The sequence below is a fragment of the Amborella trichopoda genome, chromosome 4, assembly GCF_054954075.1.
Source record: "Amborella trichopoda isolate Santa Cruz 75 chromosome 4, AtrichopodaSantaCruz75HAP2 v2.0, whole genome shotgun sequence".
In the NCBI taxonomy this organism is placed as follows: Eukaryota; Viridiplantae; Streptophyta; class Magnoliopsida; order Amborellales; family Amborellaceae; genus Amborella; species Amborella trichopoda.
The window spans coordinates 10,524,131-10,543,328 of NC_142339.1; the positions used below are offsets into that span (position 1 = coordinate 10,524,131).

At 34.0% G+C, this 19,198-nt stretch overlaps 1 pseudogene; it reads right to left on the reverse strand.

The window, feature by feature from the left end:
- Positions 1 to 3,652: 3,652 nt before the first annotated feature.
- On the reverse strand, positions 3,653 to 9,787 carry LOC18442973 (7-deoxyloganetin glucosyltransferase pseudogene; annotated as a pseudogene).
- Between the last annotated feature and the right edge of the window lie 9,411 nt (positions 9,788 to 19,198).

Consider the following 19,198-nt stretch of genomic DNA (forward strand, 5'->3'; position numbering starts at 1 on the left):
TTTTCATAAAATTAACCTTTAAACCCAATGCAACTTTACAACACTTCAAAAAAATAGCAATATTTGTAACCTGCACCTGCTGTGCTCGCAAAAAAGAAGGGTATCATCAGCATATTGGATGTGTGAAATACACGGTCCCCCATTTGGCCATTTGAAAGCCTGCAAAGTGACCATTCCTCATTACATTGGTAAGCATCAAACTGAAGCATTCCGCATATATAGTAAAAAAGAAAGGGGAAAGAGGATCCCCTTGACGTGAAAGTGTATCTTTCATTATCGATAAAATGTCACACTTATAGATATACAAGATAGTTACAGATAACTCTACTTGGATATATAGATATATGGGAAAGGTTTATAGACTACCCCTGCAGCACAGAAGAGTGATTCTCCTACCATCCAGCCATCCAATTTTAATCAAGAGAGCCACTCACCATTTGATCTTAAGTAAAGCCATTAATGTTGTTTTTTTTTTTTCACCATGAGGCCAACAAATGCTATTAAGACTGTAAAACAATAGTATACATGAACTTCCCTTTTTTTATACACATAAGCAAAAAATAAAATAGGAAATAATCTACAATTATGAAGAACATAAAGTAAGAAGTCCCTAAGAAAAGGTAGATTTTTATTTTATTGTTTGTTTTGTTTTAGATTAGAATAGAAAATAATAGAGGGTAATTAATAACAGAAAATCAAAGAACTAATTGAAGAAAATAGAAAGAAAATATTTTTTATAAATATATATTTTTTTATGGGAACAAGAAAAGAAAGATGGAAAATTTTTATTTTATTTTTAGCTAGAATAAAACATAGAAAGGAAACAATTGAAAAAAACAAAAAGGAGAAATTTCGTTTTATCTCTATTTTATTTTATTTAAGAGAGCAAGAAATATAGCAAACTAACTAAAGAAAATCAGAAAGAAGTTTTCTTTTTGGTTTTTATTTTTTCAAGCAATAAAACAAAAAATGAAATCAATGATGGCAGTTATAAAGAAACTAATTATTTTATTTTTTATTTTTTTTGTAATGCAAGATTAAAACTACATGGAAAGAAAGTAGGGGAAAATATGCTAGAAAACAATTTTAAAGTGAAAGTCTAAACAATGAAAATTAAGAGGCCAAGTACATGGACAAAACTGAGGAAATACGAGCTTACATAGGGCAGAAAATGTAAAAATACAGGCACAGGAGACAAGGAACAGGTCCGAGAGAGGTCTTGGGTGCCTGTGTCAATGGCAGGGTCCCTTGCCCCGCAGTCTGCTGTACAAAAGATTTCCAAACACTGGAAGGGTTTGTGTTGTGCCAAATTGCTTCTTCGTTACTCATATGTTCTCTGTTAGGCCTCTAGCTACAAAACTCCAGACTTTCCAAAGGAGAATATGATGTGCTTTTAACCGGACCTTGCACAAACCCAAGCTTGATGGGCCTCATGGTGGGCACCAAGTTGTATATACACGAATAGGACACCAATCAGACAAAGAGAAGTCCAATCCGTCTAAGAATGTCTGCACAACTAGTTATTTAAAAGAGTCGTCCCGTCAAATTCTGATCTATTAAGAAATCAACATCAAAAAGGCCTATTCCTCACAAATATGTGGCCGACCCAGCTTAGATAATGTGAAATTTGAAATAAACACCAAAAACAAAAGAAAGGAAATGAAAAAACAAGAATAGTGAATCTATAGGGATATCCAAAGCATGTAAATCTAATAACTTAGGAAAATAAAGAAGAATGAAAATAAAAGGAAATTTTTTAATTAAACTAAAATAAATAATAAGAATAATAAAAGAAATAAGTTAAAATAGGAATAATAGGTCTATTGAGAAAATAAAGCTAAATAACTTAAGAAAACAAAGCATATAAAATCATAAAAGAAAATAAGAGGAAAAGAATAACTTAGAAGCCGGGCCCTTGGCCCGGCATCTGAAGTTGGGCTCGGATTAGATGGCAGAGAGAAGTCCTTACTCCTTGATATCCAAAATTAAAGATCCTGATTGAATGAGAGTACACCTGAGGGAAGAGAAATGCAAGGAATTCTACATCTAGTGCTTATGATCACTGAAATGAGTCATTCTTTATCTCTGAAGATGTCTGAAGATGGCTGGAGTAGACTCCTGTAACTAGGGTTTTAGGGCTGCAGGGTTTCTATGACTGGAATTAGGGTTAGGGTCTTGATCCATAAAAATGGCTGGAAATGTCTTTTTATAGGCAAAATATGCCCTAAGACAAAAAGGTAATAGTCGGGTACATAGGTGCCATGTGACATGCGACGCGATGTGGGACAATAATTTCTCTTTCCTCCTTCCAAGAACTGCACGCCTCAATTGAATCCTCCTCTTCTTCTCTATCTCTCTTTCCTTATCAAGATTTCCAAGCCAGTTTACGTCAACCTTTGCTTTCTTGTTGCCGCAATACTCCCAATGACCCCTCTCTCTAAACTACTTCATTTTTTCTCTATATTTATACAAGAGACAAAGAACCCACAATTCCCAACTTGTTTCTTCCATTGTTGCAGCAAGAGCAGCAACACCGGAGCTGCATTGAGTTCTAGCTCTAAAGTACGCTATATAGTAAGACAAAAACTGAAAAACCCATTAAACCAATCTCCCTCCCTCCCTCCCTCTCTCTATCCCTCTCAATTAACACAAATGCAATAAAGAATTAAAACCAAAACAATGAAACGGCAAAAAGATACAGAGGGCAAAGGTGCAGGCCCACTCTTGCAGCTTCTCTTTTCCCATCATGTCCATTTGCACTAAATTTAGGAGGACCCTAAGATGACAATCACAACACAAAATTTACATATGCCTTTGGTTAACAAATACATATGCGTTTGGTTAACAAATGGGTTTCTCTCTCTAATTTACAATCTAAACTTCAACACTGGAAGTGACCCAATTCAAAAACTGAGAAAAATGCCTCTTATGTAGTGATATCTCGAAGTCTTTCTCTTTCTAAATAATGCAAAGATAGCCTGAATCTTCAAGATTGTGACCCACTAGATGCGGCATGGAAACCCTCTCTCGCTGGTAGAGGCTCCGTCCCTGTTTTTACTTTTTCTCAATTGGATGATGGGCATGAAAACTAGAAAATAAATGGAAAATTATCGTATAAAATAAATGAATAATTAAGTTAACTTTCTGTCACAAAATAAAAGAATAATTATAATAAAATCCTAATTTACACGTAGACAGTAAAATATCCAAAAAAAATAAAAAATAAAAAAAAATGAAGATAATATAAAATCTAGATATAAAAAAAAAAACAACATAAAGTCTTTATTCAGATTTCTAAAAATCTAAATATTTGTATGGTGTTTTCCAAAACATACCTAACATCTCCCAAGGATACGCATTTCCATAGTTCTTAATAATAGGGCCTAAGTTTCAATATAATATGAGAATGGACACTTTTCATATTTAGTAGTTTGAAGGCAATATGCGCCAAAGTGCTTCTAATTCTCCAAATTACATACATATATGCAACAACGTCGCTCCAAATAAACGGCACACATTTTTTGACGGCACGGACACACCGACACAAGGACAAACAAATCTCACACTTCCATGCAATTTACAGGAGAATGAATTCTTATAAAAGTTTCTAAAATCATTCCAATAAAGTTTGTGAGAACATGTAGATCTCTGGTTAGTGTTTCTCTAGAAGTACTTCCTTTATTAGCCTCTCTAAGTTGTTATAAGAGCTACCTCCAAATTGAAGAGCAGTTTTTGAGCTCTCCTTCCATTTCTTGGCCTTTAACTGCATCTCTTTACCCTTCTCTCCTCCCATCAATTCCCTCACCAATTCTTCCACATCCTCCCTCTTAACATCATTGTTTATCTCCATACCAATGCCCAATTCCTTGCAAACGTACCAGCAATTTGTTTGTTGTTCGACAAGATACGGCCAACATATCATCGGCATCCCATTGCTAATGCTCTCAATTGTAGAATTCCACCCATTGTGAGTTAGGAAGCCACCAATTGCGTGGTGTGACAGTACTTTCATTTGGTTACACCAACTCAAGATTAACCCTCTTTCTTTGGTTGCTTCGACAAATTCTTTTTCTAACATTGCGGATTCGCCAGCTACAAGATCGTCGCGAATGACCCATATGAATGGTCTTTGGCTATTAGCAAGACCGCAAGCAAACTCATTGATTTGATTGGGTGTTAAAATTGCCAAACTGCCAAAATTCACATAGAGAACTGACTTAAGTTCCTTGTCATTGAGCCATTCTAGACAAGCATCCTCTTCTTTCCAAAGACTCATTGAAACTGAGTTTAAGTGGACCATGGATTCACTTTGGCTAAAGCTTACAACAGGGCCAATTGTAAAGATTGAGCATGAGATTCTTTCTCTCATGGCATCGAGAACAGGTTTCTCTAAATCTTCGAATGTGTTAAAGAATGAGAGCTGAAGCCTTGAGGGCATCACGGCATTTAACCTTGCAAAATTGTAGCACGATATCACTAAGAATGGTTGTCCTAATAAAGGAGGGTAAATCTCTTAGACTGATATTCGGCATGCCAGGTATCCAATCCACAACTGTTTCGAGGTCGCCGTTGGTCAAGAAGTTCTCATCGGCATTCCCCAAATGTCATTAAATTTTGATACAAAAATGTGCTTCATCTGAATTTTACTTCTACAAAATCACCATAAGCAATTTTGAAATATTTATCAGCAGTTTGGATTTTAGTTTTATGCTTGAATATTGCATTTGACACTCTAGGTGGCGGTCTAGGGCACTACCAGTGGTGAATTCACGCACCACGAGTTGTAAGCTCCAGAAAGCTATGATGAGGTTTTCGAATTTCTAGAAATGCAAAAAATGTATAGTTTACATTATGGAATGTGAACCAACCAAGTTTATCACTAAGCTCAAGCTAAATAATAATAATAATAATAATAATAATAATTAGTATTATAATTATTGGTATTATTATTTTTTGTTTTTTTATTTTATTTTTATTTTTACAAAATTACATACGAACACCTTACTCCAAGCCCAATTCCTAAAGCTACCTCTTTAAAAACCATTCAAAATATGAAACAACGTGGAAAAGTTATCCAAAAAGCAGTGGTAAAAAAATCCCCAATATTAAAATTTGCCAATCCAAATTGAGAAGCTTCAAAACCTTGCTAGTTGTCAGTCACTGTCAATGATTTATTTAAGAAAATTTGTTTCATGTGGGCTGGATCTCATTTCTACAATATGCAATCCAAATATATGAAGCATCCATATTAAAGATGGATGCAAATAGGTGGTCCATCTAACACAAGTGTAATTAAAGTCAAAATATTTTTTTCATATAGTTATTATTTATAGTATTCGATTTTTTTTTTTTTTTTTTAATATTCATGATCTCCATATTAAAATTATATATTCTCTAAAAATTAGGATCAACCATAGAAACCGTGTCTTTTATTTAATATTATACATTCATATAGTTCTTTATTACAAATAAATCTAGAGTTCTTCAAAATTTGAGGTTCATCCGCACCGCCCAAAAAGCAATGTTTTTTGGGCAAATTACATATAACCCCAAGACTAGATTTTTTATGCACGTTACCCCCAACCAAACTATCTCTCTCACTTTTTATCCCAAAATATACTTTCTTAGCAAATGCCCCCCAACCCAAAAGAAAAAAAGTCTAAACTACCCTTCCTTATTTTTACCCATACCTCTCTCTTCTCTTTCCGACAAAAAGGCAGTCCGGTAGTGTAATGTCGGTCCAATAAACAACAGTGGTGCTCTGGCAATACAAGTGGCGGTCCAACACTAAAAAAGAACAGTCCTGCAATAGGCCCATGCGGTCCGGCACTGCCAAAAAGTGGCCCAGCAATAGGCCAATGCGGTCCAGCAACAGGCCGAAGCGGTCCAGCAACAGGCCCATGTAGACTAGCAACATGCCCAAAGTGCGATCCGGAAATGTCAAAGAGCAGTTCGGCACTTTTTTTAGTTTAACGGCATTCGGCAATGTCAAAGAGCGGTCCGGCAACTTATGTAAGCCCACGTGAATGTCTTGCCAAATTTAAATTTTTATGTACAAAAAAAGGGTATTTTGATCAAAAATGTATTTTTTTAACTTGAGGTACTTGCTATAAAAGTGTATTTTAGAGAAAAAAGTGAGAAAAAATTTAGTTGAGATAACTTGCATAAAAAATCTAGTCTTAAAGTTATTAGTAATTTTCCCTTGTTTTTTTAGGTTAAAAAAGCAAGGGGGCTCCTACAGCAGTCCCTCGGTATAAGGACAAGATGCCTCCCAAAAGCCTCCACCATTAATGTTATGTAATCACTCATTGTAATATATATCATATTATCTATGTTTTTCTAAACAAAATTTTAGATTGGCGATCTAGAACGATCCGCCCCATGGATCCGTTCTTGAAAAGGACAAAAAAAAAGCAAGTGGAATGGACATGGTAAGTTTCCGTAACAAAACATATTTCTTGTTAATTACTTTTGAAGTTTTATTGCTTTAATCATGAATCATTTACATCGGCGCCGCCCGCATACATATAGCCATATATCATTGATGTCTCAGTAATCCAATCTAGATGATACCTGCCATCTCGTGTGGCCTAGTATTTTTTTTATGTAGATGATAACTTCCATCTCGTATGGCCTAGTATTTTTTTTTATAATTGACAAATCATTGAAATATCAGAATTGGGGCAACTACTCATTTCAAAGGTACACCCAATAAAGAAAAAAATAAATATTTATGTCAACATAAATAACCAAAATATCTGTAATCGTTACAAGGGTATTGTGAGCTCTTGTTCTTGAAAGAAACACTGTTTCCCTCTTTTTATTAGGTGCATCAAGGGAAGGAAGGGATGCCACATATTCAATCTCAAAATTATTTGTAAAAGATAAATAGAAATAAAAAATTCTGAACTGTCCAATCAAGATCAGAACTCAAAGGCTATATAACATATGGCATTATGAGTGAAGCTATCCGAAGTGTCAATTCATATTCGTAATCTAAAATTTTCATGATTTTATAGGACACAAATTTGATCGGGGCGTCCTACATTATCGTGCATCGACAACATAGCGAAGTTAAATTTTTTGTACAAGTAAACCATGTTGAGGCACTTTCAAAATTTCACTAAACTGCGTGTCGTTAATAAATTATTGCTTCAAATAAAGGGTGTGTATTTTATAAGGCTGACGCCCTAATCAAAGAGGGGTGCAAAATCAAATATTGTTGAAAGATGTCATTTTGGCATAAAAAAATTTTATGTGGCCTGAAATTAATTTTAATCTCTAATTATAAATTTTAACCCAAAAAAAATAATATAGATCAAGTAGAACTACAAACACTTGAAAATTGTCGGTCTATAAAATGCATTACAATAGGCACCATTTTCAGGACTTGAAGTTCTGTTTTTTTATTGTTCTTTTGTGTCTCGAGGTTCAGACGATCGTATTTGAGTGGTTTTCGGCATCAAAACATCTTCTTCTAGTGAATTTTTGAGGAACGCTCAATTTGATCGTTTAGAGCGTCAACTTTATAAAACCATTTTCCTCAAATAAAAAATGTGCTTGTTGGTATGTGTTGCCAAAATAACTTCCATATGGCATTCCCTCTTCGTGAGGGGTAGAAAAATGAACTTTTATGGAGGCCTATAACAACGAATTTTAGGGGGAGAAAACATAAGAAAAATGTATATATGTTTTGGCAGGTGGACATCAGGGGATTCTTGCACAACCCTTAGAACTATTGTGGCCTTGTATTTGGCAGGATTTCATTAGGATTTCTTTGCAGTAACAGGGTTAGTTGATTGAGACAAAAGGAGTCGATTGGTGGTGTTATTATGGTAGGAAAATCAATTTGAGCTTTCTTTACCAATGTATGAGGTAATCACTGCAGAACCCATAAAGTTGTAAACTTCTTCTATTGATAGTGAATTATTTCCTTGTCGGTTGCCCATGGAAGTAGCCTGATTTTGGGTGACGTATGTATATTATGTGTTTATGGTACTTTGATTATGGTTTGTAATGTGTGGTTGTGCCATTAGAGTTTATATTTTAGTTTCTCTTGATTTCATCATATTTTGATCAAATTCATTGCACCATATATTTGATTATTGGGTATTGGATTTCTTAGAATAAATTTGCAAGTGAAGGGTGAGTTAATTTCGAGGTGTTAGATTTGGTGTAGTAAGGGGTTCACCATAACAAGGGGGTAATTGAGATTGCTTTGGTTCCTAATAAGTGGTATCATAGCTCAAGGAAAGTGTGTAATAATTTGTGAGAAATGGCAACTTACAAATTTGAAGTAGAGAAATCCGATGGAAGGAATGATTTTGAATATTGGAAAATAAAAGTTCATGATATATGGGTACAACAAGGCTTTTACAAAACACTACAAAAAATATCCAAGAAAAAAAAATAAAAATGAACGATGATGATTGGGAAGAAAAACATGAGAAGGCGCTACCCACAATTCGCTTAAGCTTAGCGAATGATATACCATTTAGTATAATAGCTAAAAGGGCGATGGTGGATTTATGGGCAAAGCTAGAAAGCTTGTGCCAAACTAGTGATATGTATTTGGATCTATTCACTTAAATATAGTATGTGAAGGGATGACGTCATATCTTTCGTTACGTGGTTCAAAATTTATATCAGTTTTGTAATTTTAATATTTTTTCTATGAATCAAATTAAGATGAAATTTTAGGTGTATATACCTAACACTATTGCGCACCATATAAAAATATTGAAAACTTAATTTCAGTAATTTAAAAGGACCAAATCAGCCCCATCATTTTCAGGTGTATTTCTGTCATTTTGTATTTTAGGAAATATGTTTTGTATACTTTTTTATTACGTGCCCTATTTTTTAGTACACAAGTCCAAAATTTCATTACGATCTAATTTTTAGAAAAATAAGAAAATTTGGATAGTGATATGAATTTTGAACCACCCGATGAAGATCTGACGGTTGGGAGTTAGTCGCTTATTCTTTTCATTATAGCTAGTAGCTTATACATCATTGTTTTTTATATGGATCATTTTTTTTATTAAGAGTATTTTTTGTTATTAGGATGGGTGTAGCATCATCCACATAGGAGGTGGATGATGAAAGATGATCGGACATCCCATGTAGATCATTCACACCACTCTTAATGACTAAAAATATCCTTACAAAAAAAATGCTCCACGTACAAAACAAAGATCTATAAGTGTCTAAAATTTATTTAGTAGAATTAAACCCAATTATCATAGTTTTTAAAGCCCGAGTTCTCATAATTCACCAAAAAAATTCAAAAAAATTACCAAACCCATGTGCGTGCCGAAACCCTGTGAATTTTCGTCACAGGGTGTGAAAACGTGTATAAGGAGGCAACAGTTTTATCTTTCTCTCTTCTGGTGAACTAGGCAACAATGGAAAAAAAATATGAGAGAGAGAAGGCGCCTAGATTCAGTCTAGTTTTTGCTTCAATGGTTGCAGATTTAGAAGCCAGATCCTTGAAAGGACTCAAGAAATACTTCGTTGTTGCATCGAAAAGGCTTTCTTGGGTCCGGCAATCGTCGGGTGGCAAGCCATCAGGGATCGATTCCAAGTTAAAATCCTCTAAATGATTCAATTCGATGGCGCCTCCTGAACTAGTAACACGCTCATGGTTAAATTCAGTGTTGACAAAAGTTATGGAAAAGCCTCTAGCATGGAAAAGCTTACCAAGGTCCATCATGGGGTTAATGTGGCCTTGTGCTGGATATGGAATGCACAGGGCATGAGGTTTCTCTGCACTTTTAGAACCCATACTTCCTCTCGCCCACTCTCTCTAGCAATGGGATATATCTATTGCTCTTTCTTGTGCCATGGCCTTACCTTCAACTTATAAAAAGTGGGGCTTGGGCCACAAACTGTGGCCCAAGGGCTGGACTAGGATCCAGTGCCGGCTTGATTTGGCCCAGCTCGACCATCTTTTTTTTCTTGCTTTTACTTCTATTTTTCTTCTTTTGTGGCCCCGCCCAGCCCTACGGCAAATAGGGCCAGGCCAAGGCCAAGGCTGGCCCCACCCAAGCCTCCCCAATTGCCATCCGACCCATGGGACTTGACTACAACAATTGAAAATGGAGTTTTTTTTTTTTTTTTAAACGACATACGGACAACTTTTGTATTCTTTTATTATCATTTGATGTTATTTATTAAAAAAGTTTACCAAGAGCACCCCTACCCCAGCGTCGCTTTTTTTTTTTACTAAATTGCCCTCTTATTCCGCAATAACAGGTGATGAACTCCACACACTCCTTAAATACATAGTGGTTGAATAAAAATGGAGACATACTCCTGCTGGAGTATAATATAAGTTTATTCGTTTTGTAAAAAGACCTACTTAGGAGGATCTTTTCAATTTGAAATTTTTGAGATCAATTAATTATGATTAGATGATTATTTTCAAAATTTAAAATTTGAGTTTTCAATACATAGATCTTACCCTCGGACTCTGCCGAGGTCACTCAGACTCAGCCGAGGTCACTCAGACTTGGTCGAGTAACTAGATGAGGCGAGTTTTGGGGGAGTAGGATGTACAAGGATTATTTTAGTTCTATTATATGAATACCTCAATTTTAAAACAATTGCGTTGAGAAGCCTTTTTCGTTTGTAATAAATTTTAGGTGAGCGATTTCATGCGACGGTTGTATAGTAATATGATGCAACAACCTTCAAAAACTATGTTAGGGCGATTTGTTTGATTAAAAATTTGAAATATACATTCTTTTCATTATAATGAACAATCATAAAAAAAAAAAAAAAAATTGAAAACGTAACTTAGAAAGTACTTTTATCATTATCATTCATGAAAGAATTGAGCTCAAAATTTGATAAACACGGGATGCGTCCATCAAGATGTATTAGCCTCTATAAATCAAACCCCCTCTTTCTACACAAATCGTAGGCATCCTTAGATCAAAGATGGAATATCATGTGGCTGGTAAATCCCACGCCCTATGCGTCCTCTTCCCTGTACAAGGCCACATAAAACCCATGATGCAGGTAGCCAGCATCCTGCATCCCAAAGTCTTTTACATAACATTTATCAAAGATCGGATTACTGAAGCAAACGGTCAGGTTCCGGCCTCCAAATTCAACGATTTTCGACTATAATCAATACCCTATGGGCTACCGAGTCATGGAAGGACCACAAATGTGATTGAGCTTTGTGAGTCCACTAGAAAGAACATGAAGGACCTCTTTAGGGAACTCATGACTAGGCTCAAGTGTTGTCCAGGTGTGCATGGCGTGACTTGTGTGATCTCTGATGGGCTTATGTAGTTCACTCAAGAGTTTGCTGAGGAGTTTGGGGTCCCAATAGTGACCTTTTGGACCACGAGTGCTTGTGGATATTGGGCGTACCTTCAGATTCCTAAGCTCATAGAGAGATGATCCACACCCCTCACAGGTATGGTGCTTCCCTATCTAACCATTTGAGTAGTCTACTTTATGGGCCTGTTTGATAACTAGAAGTAAGTTCATGAACGGTAAGTTGGAAGTTTCTGAAGAACTGTAAACTAGAAGTTACTTAATAAATTCATAGTTTTTGTGTTTGATAACCTCCCTGGGAAGTTAAGAAGTTCATAGTTTCTGTGTTAGATAACTCTTGGGATCTATCGTAAATATTTTACATTTATATTTACATTGATAATAATTAAATATAAATATATAATATTTATAACATACTATAATATATGATATATTGTGTTTTATATTTATCTTTAAATATATATATATATATATATATATATATATATATATATATATATATATATATATATATATATATATATGAAAATATTGTATATTACATAAATATATAACATGCAAATACATTTGTCATATAATATATATAACATAGTATAATATAAAATATTGGGTATTTTATATTTATTTTATTATATAATATAAAAAATATATTATATAATAAAATATATTATATTACATAAATTTATAATATATATAAATAAATAATGTATTTTTTTAATTTTATTATTATATTTGTATAAAATAATATACTATATTGTACATCGTTTTTTATATTTATTCTATTAATATATTTATTTATTATATAATATTATAATAATCTATTATATTTTATAATATTTATAACATACTATAATATATATATATATATATATATATATATATGTAATATTATACATACATTGTATATATTTTTATTATATAATATTATAAATATCTATTATATAAATAACATATAATAAAATTTATTATTTGTTTTACAATAAATTATATTGTATAATATACAATAAAATATATACATTTTATATATGGGCGGGGGGGAGGGGGGGTGGTTCATAAAAAAATAAGGTTCCAAGTTTAAGTTCCAACCTTTGGGTTGGAACTGCTTTTTTAAAGCAAGATTGGAATTTGGACAGTTCTTTGAAGTATGTTTGAAGTTCAATTTTTTTGTCAAACACGACACTTGAATTGTATTAAGAAGTTCTAAACTTCCAATAAGACACTTCCTATTATCAAACACGCCCTATATGTAACTTACGTTATTGTTTATAAAGAAACTATTTATCTTTTCTATATGGAGGTCATAATCATTTCACTCATTAAATGTCAAATTGGATAGATTGAGGTGAGTCACGAAGTTCGAAAAAAAATATTTGATGTACTTATTTAATGACACCATCCTTTTTTAAATTTGAGGGACAATAATGATTATAACTTCCAAGTACAAAAAATAAATAGCCTCTTTGTAGACAACCGTAACTTAAAAGTTTGATTTTGACTTATTGGGCATGGTTTTTTGTCTAGAGAGTAAAACACTAACTGCAAGTGGCATGCATTTTTTTATCTGGGGAGAAAAACACTAATAGCAAGTCTGCAACCCTCTCTCTCTCTGTATAGGAACACTCATATGATTGCGTGAAAGGAGCTCATCCTGGTAAAGTGATTCTATTTCTCACATTTGAGTGCGTATGAATTGCTCAAAAGTTTAGCTAAAAGATGTCTACTCTTGCTTGAGTATACTATTTTTTTACTCCCTTGAGTATAACACATGTTAGGAATACTTTTTAGATTTTATATTTTTGGTATGTAATTACATATCATAAACGAGTCACAAAAAAATAAGAAATTCCAAAATAAACTCTCCCTGTCATAAAAAAAAATAAGAAATCCCAAAATAAACTATCCATGTAATAAAAAAAAAAGTGATGCCTAAAAAATGATGAGAGACTTTCCAATTTTTTAAAAGCTAGATTTTTTTTTCTTTTTTTTTTTTAGGTAGATCAATGGAGATTATAAGCTCCTACTAATTTTGAAAAGAGTCAATTTTTTTTAATGTTAGTGAGAATGGAGGCAAGCCTTTAACTGGGTCACAGGGGGCACTACCACCATCGCCCTAGCCCCATTATCTGAAGAGCTAGATCTAAAACAAAACTCAAACTTTAAAATTATTTATTTTAATAGTATCATCTAGTAGCTCTTATGGTGGAGTCATTTTTGTCGGCTTCTCTTCACATCAATTACATTTACAAATTTGAATTGTAGTCGCCTCTAGATGTTTATTCAGGCGACAGTGGAGAAAGAGTTGTTATGTGACCAATACCATCAATCCATATCAGGTCTAGTTTAGTAGAAGTTTAAAATAAAGGTGTGGTTTCTATAAGGTTGCAACCTTAATCAATCCAATTAAGGTGCACCTTCAAATTTGATCATAACATATAATTTTAATATAAAATATTCTTCGGATTATCTCAAAATCTATTTTCATATCTAATTATAAAATTTTAAGCCCCAAAAATGGTTAAAATCAAGAAGATCTATAAACATATGAAAATTTTAAAAATAGATGATCTAGATAATGTGTTGTAAGATGCACTATTTCTGAGACTCAAAATCATTTTTTCTTTCATAATCATATATTTCGATGTCGAGATGCTCAATTATAGGGTTTATAAACATTAAAATAATATTTTCGATGGATTTTTGAGGTGCATTTGTAGTTCTACATTTTAAGGTTGCAACCTTATATAAACTTTCCTTAAAATAATGATATAAACTTTCCTTAAAATAATGGTCAAGATTAATTGTGACTACCTTGTACCAAAGGTAAGTGGTCTATGTATATTTTTTCATAAGTTATATATCCTTTATAGTAGACAACTAAAGATACTATCTTTGAATAAATGCACTTTTTTCGTTCTCTGTCTCCATCATGAGATTGCAGTCAATGTGAAATAAACATGAAGTGCACATGCCTACACTGTTGTGCGCGGAAGCTCTAAACCTGATAGGTTAATAATTTGGTAAATAAAGTATGAGAAATAAAGCATGAAACATATAACACAAGAATACAAAGATTTACATGGTTTACCTCAAAAGGGCTACATCGACAAACACGACAAACTGAAATCCATTACTCCAATGAAAGTTAAATAAAAGATTTTGGAACAAACCTCTACAAAAAACCCAAGTCGAGCAAAACCGTTTTCAACAACTCTTCATTTCTTCTCTTTACTTTTAGAGATATCGACACTACCAGATAGAATGCGAGAGCAACGAGAAATTGACTTTCTCTCTTACTAAAAAGGAAACCACCCAAAATCTTAATAGGAAACACTTCTGTACAAGAAACAAGCCTCCCAATTTTCGGGAGTCCAAAAGAGGCACCATCACAATGTATCTCTCCATAGGAGCTCTCTTTTCTCTAAGAGAAAATTGCATCTTATGCACATGAGGCTCTAGCTCTCTCTCTCTCTAGAGGATCCACCATTCCCATATGTTGACCCAAATAGGGTACACAAATTCTCTGTACTTTCATCCCATATATATATGATTAGGAGTCCATAGTATATAGGAAACTTCCTATTGATGCTACATATATCTCAAAACCATGAGATAAATCCAAAAGTCCTAATCTTTTTGGATTTCTATTTCCTTTAGGAAACTTATCAATATAAATCTCAATCTCACAAAATATGGAAATATCTCATTCCCATAAAATATGGGATTTTCATATGTTGGTGATTTTGGATAGCACTAAATCCAACAATATCTAGCTTGATATCAAAATCACCTGCTCCCCATGCCAATATCTATTGGATAACTTCATGGATTCTTTATCTTTTGCCAAATAATTTTATTCATTATTCTTGCTGAAAATTAGTGTTTCAATCAAAATTTTCCACCTCGAACCTTGCATTCGAAACCTTTATTGCCTCACCGAAAACCCCAAAACTAGTGCTCTGATACCACATGTTGTGTACGAAAGCTCTAAACCCGATAGGTTAATATTTTGGCAAATAAAGTATGAGAAATAAAACATGAAACACATAACACATGAATACAAAGATTTACACAGTTCACTCCAAAAGGGCTTCATCCATAGGTATGACAAACTGAAATCCACTACTCCAATGAAAGTTACATCAAAGATTTTGGAACAAACTTCGACAAAAAACCATGTCAAGCAAAACCTTTTAAACAACTCTCTATTCCTTCTCTTTACTTTTAGAGATATTGACAACATAATATAAAGACGTGAGAGCAACAAGAAACTGACTTTCTCTCTTACTGAAAGAGCAACCACCCAAAATCTCCATGGGAAACATTTCCTATAAGAAGCAAGCCTCTCAATTTTCGTGAGTCCAAAAGAGGCATCATCATAATGTTTCTCTCATTAGGAAGCTCTAGCTGCCTCTCTCTTTAGAGGAACCATTATTTCCATATGGTGACCCAAATAGGGCACACAAATTCTCTGCACTTTCATCCCATATATAAATCTCTGCAATTCCTATTGATGCTACATATATCTCAAAACCACAAGATAAATCCAAGAGTCCTAATCTTTTAGATTTCTATTAGAAAACTTATCAATATAAATCTCAATCCCACAAAATATGAAAACATTTCAATCCCATAAAATATAAGATTTTCTTATATTGGTGATTTTGGATAGCATCAAATCCAACATACATATGGTCCAAATTTGTTTCTAACAAAGAAGTAAAAAATTAGAGAAGGACATTTGGTTTACCCAAGTTTGGACCAAAATAGTTTTTGTTCCTCTTCCATTTTAGGGGTATGATGGCATTTGTTTCGCCCCAAATTTGGTAGCCACAAGATCTTGGTCTGGCGAATGAAGATTTTAAAAGAAGATATGGGAAAGGAATAAAAAATTTTTTTCTTTAGGTGAGCCAATGCATGGACATCAGCTCTTTCATTCTAGGGAAAGGAAATATCACGTTTGAAATGAAGGCTAAGGAATATGTTTAAGGGAATACTTTCCAAGTGATCCTACCCATGTATAAATTATACGTGATCTCACTTCTCAGCCATTCGATCTGAATAGACGTCTAGGATTGCTCATATCACAATGTTTGTCTCTCTCTCTCTCCCTCGCTCTCTCTCTATCTCCTAAATTTCTAAATCTTTTTATTTTTTAGTAGTTATGGAACACTTATCTATTATGAATTTCTGCCACCTTATCAATATCTTGTATATTCACATTGTTATGCTAATACTAGTAAATGGATCAAGGGGCAAATATTTCCTGTTGACATAAACAAATTTGTATTTTATAGAAATGCATTCCATTCTCTTGAGATGCACTGCAAACTAACACAAAAAATGTAATGAAGCATGTTTGCTTATCAATAAGTTCTTTTTTTCTAATGCTAAACTATCTTATTCATAAATTGAAGGGCATGCATTACCATTCTGTATTAGAGTGAAGAGTGCTTGAGAGAGTGGAATGCGTTAGAAAATTCACATCAAATGGACCTGTACTGTATTGTATTTAGTGAAATTATTTTTCATGAGTTGAACTTTCAAAAATCAAGTTTAAAAAATAAGGCACTTTAGTTAGCAAATCGGATCTTAATCATCTGTACATTGGAATATGTTTAATGGTTGTTTTAGTTTGAATTTTTTATTGTGTGTGAGTGCAGATTCAAGCATCCTTCTTGAAAGGGTCTTTGGAAACCACTCTAGACTGGGTTCCAGGAATACCCAATGTTTGTCTCAAGGACATGATATCTTTTGTTAGAACCACTAATTTAGATAACTTCCTCAACTATGGCAAAACAAAATCTCAAATGGCACTGAGGACTTTGGCCCTCATCTTAACACTTTTTATGAATCAGAGAATGATGTTATTGAAGCTATGAGATCTCGAATTGCTTGCCCACTTTACACAATTGGTCTTCTTCTAACCTTTCGCAAACATGGATCCAAAGAAAGGGATAAGTCCATTCCGACGAGTTTTTGGAAAGAAAAGAATGAGTGCTTGGCTTGGCTCTATAAACAATAGCTTAAGTCTGTTTTATACATGAATTTTGGTAGCGTCACGGTGCTAACTCCCAATCAACTCAATGAGTTTGCTTGAGGCCTTGTAATTAACCATAAGCCCTTCATATGGATCATTCAAAGAGATCTCGTGATGGGTGAAGCTACTGTTTTGAGCCAAGAGTTTATGGATGAAATTAAGGGTAGGGGCTGACGACCAAGGAAACGTGCTCTCGCACGCTTCAGTGGGTGGCTTTTTGACGCATAGCAGATGGAACTCCATGTTTGAGGTCATCTGCAATGGAGTTCCTATCATATGTTGGGCATTTTTCGGAAAGGAACAAACCAATTGTAGGTACGCCTGTATAACAAACCAATTGTAGGTACGCTTGTGTTGAATGAGGTTTTGGCATGGGAATAGACTACATTGTCAAGAGGGATGAGGTGGAAGACAAAGTGAGGGAGTTGATGGAAAGGATAAAGGGAAAGGAGATGAGGACCAAAATAATGAAGTGGAAATAGATAGCAAAGAAGGCTATCAAACCAGGAGCCTCCTCTTATGAGAATCTTGATGCTTTAGTGAAGGAAGTCCTTCTTAATAATTATGAGAACAATTAGATATTTAATGTTCTTAATATCATTTTATCTTATGCTGTGTATTAAGAATAAAGTAATATTTGTAGTTGTGACCAAGTTTCTGTATTAAATTTATGTGATTGAAGCTCTTGTGTTGATTGTCAAACACATTAAAAGGCAGAGGAAAAATATGTTTCTATTGACTATTACCAACATGTATATATGATACAACCAGAAGTAACTTGCACAACAAGATAATTTACAATAAGTAACTTTCTATACATGATATAATATAAAACAAATACAAATTCTTCAACTATCTCTACACTCCCCCTCAAACTGAGGTTCGTTAAACAATATCAGTTTGTCAATGAGATAGTCATGGCGAGCACGAGTCCTTACCTTAGTAAAAATATATCTAAGTTGCAGCTGTTAGGCAATATGTGGAAGTGTAACTTCTCCGGCCAGGAATTTCACTAATTAAATGACAATCAACTTCTATATGCTTTGTGCAATCATGGAACATTGGATTTGATGGAATGCATACGGCGCTCATATTATCAGCATACAATGGTATAAGAGTGTGATGAAGAATATTGAGGTCATGTAAAAGACCTCTCAACCAGGTAATTACACTACAAGCTAAGGACATTGCTCGGTATTCGACTTCTACAAAAGATTTCGACACAGTTTGATGTTTCTTATATTTTCATGATATGAGAGAATATCCAAGAAATATACACTACCCAATGGTTGAGCGTCGAGTATCTAGGCATCCTGTCCAATCTGCATCAGCATTGGCTCGTAACTGGAGAGAAGAGTTAGAGGCAAAGAATAGGCCTCTATGGCATGTACCCCGCAGATAATGAATGACATGATGAATAGCCGAGACGTGGATACAACAGAAATTTGCGACAAATTGACGAACGACCTATACTGCATGGGATAAATTAAGACGAGGCATAGTGAGGTAAAATAGACTGTCAACTAGTTGTCTATAAAGAGTAGGATCTGGAAGTTTGTCCCCATCATCCTTTCTATATTTTACATTCACCTCCATTGGTGTATCCACCGGTTTATCATTGGATAAGTTGGTCAGTTTGATCAAATCTTTGGTGTACTTCTTTTGGTTAAGTATATATCCATTAGGGGAATAATGAATCTGTAGGCCAAGAAAATAAGTCAACAGACCCAAATATTACATTTTGAATGAGTGACTAAGAAAGTCTTTCAAGTGTTGTATATTGTCAAGGTTGTCTCTTGTAATGAGAATATCGTCAACATACAGAAGAATGATTGTTGTCCCTGAAGAGCAATGGTGGATAAATAGCAA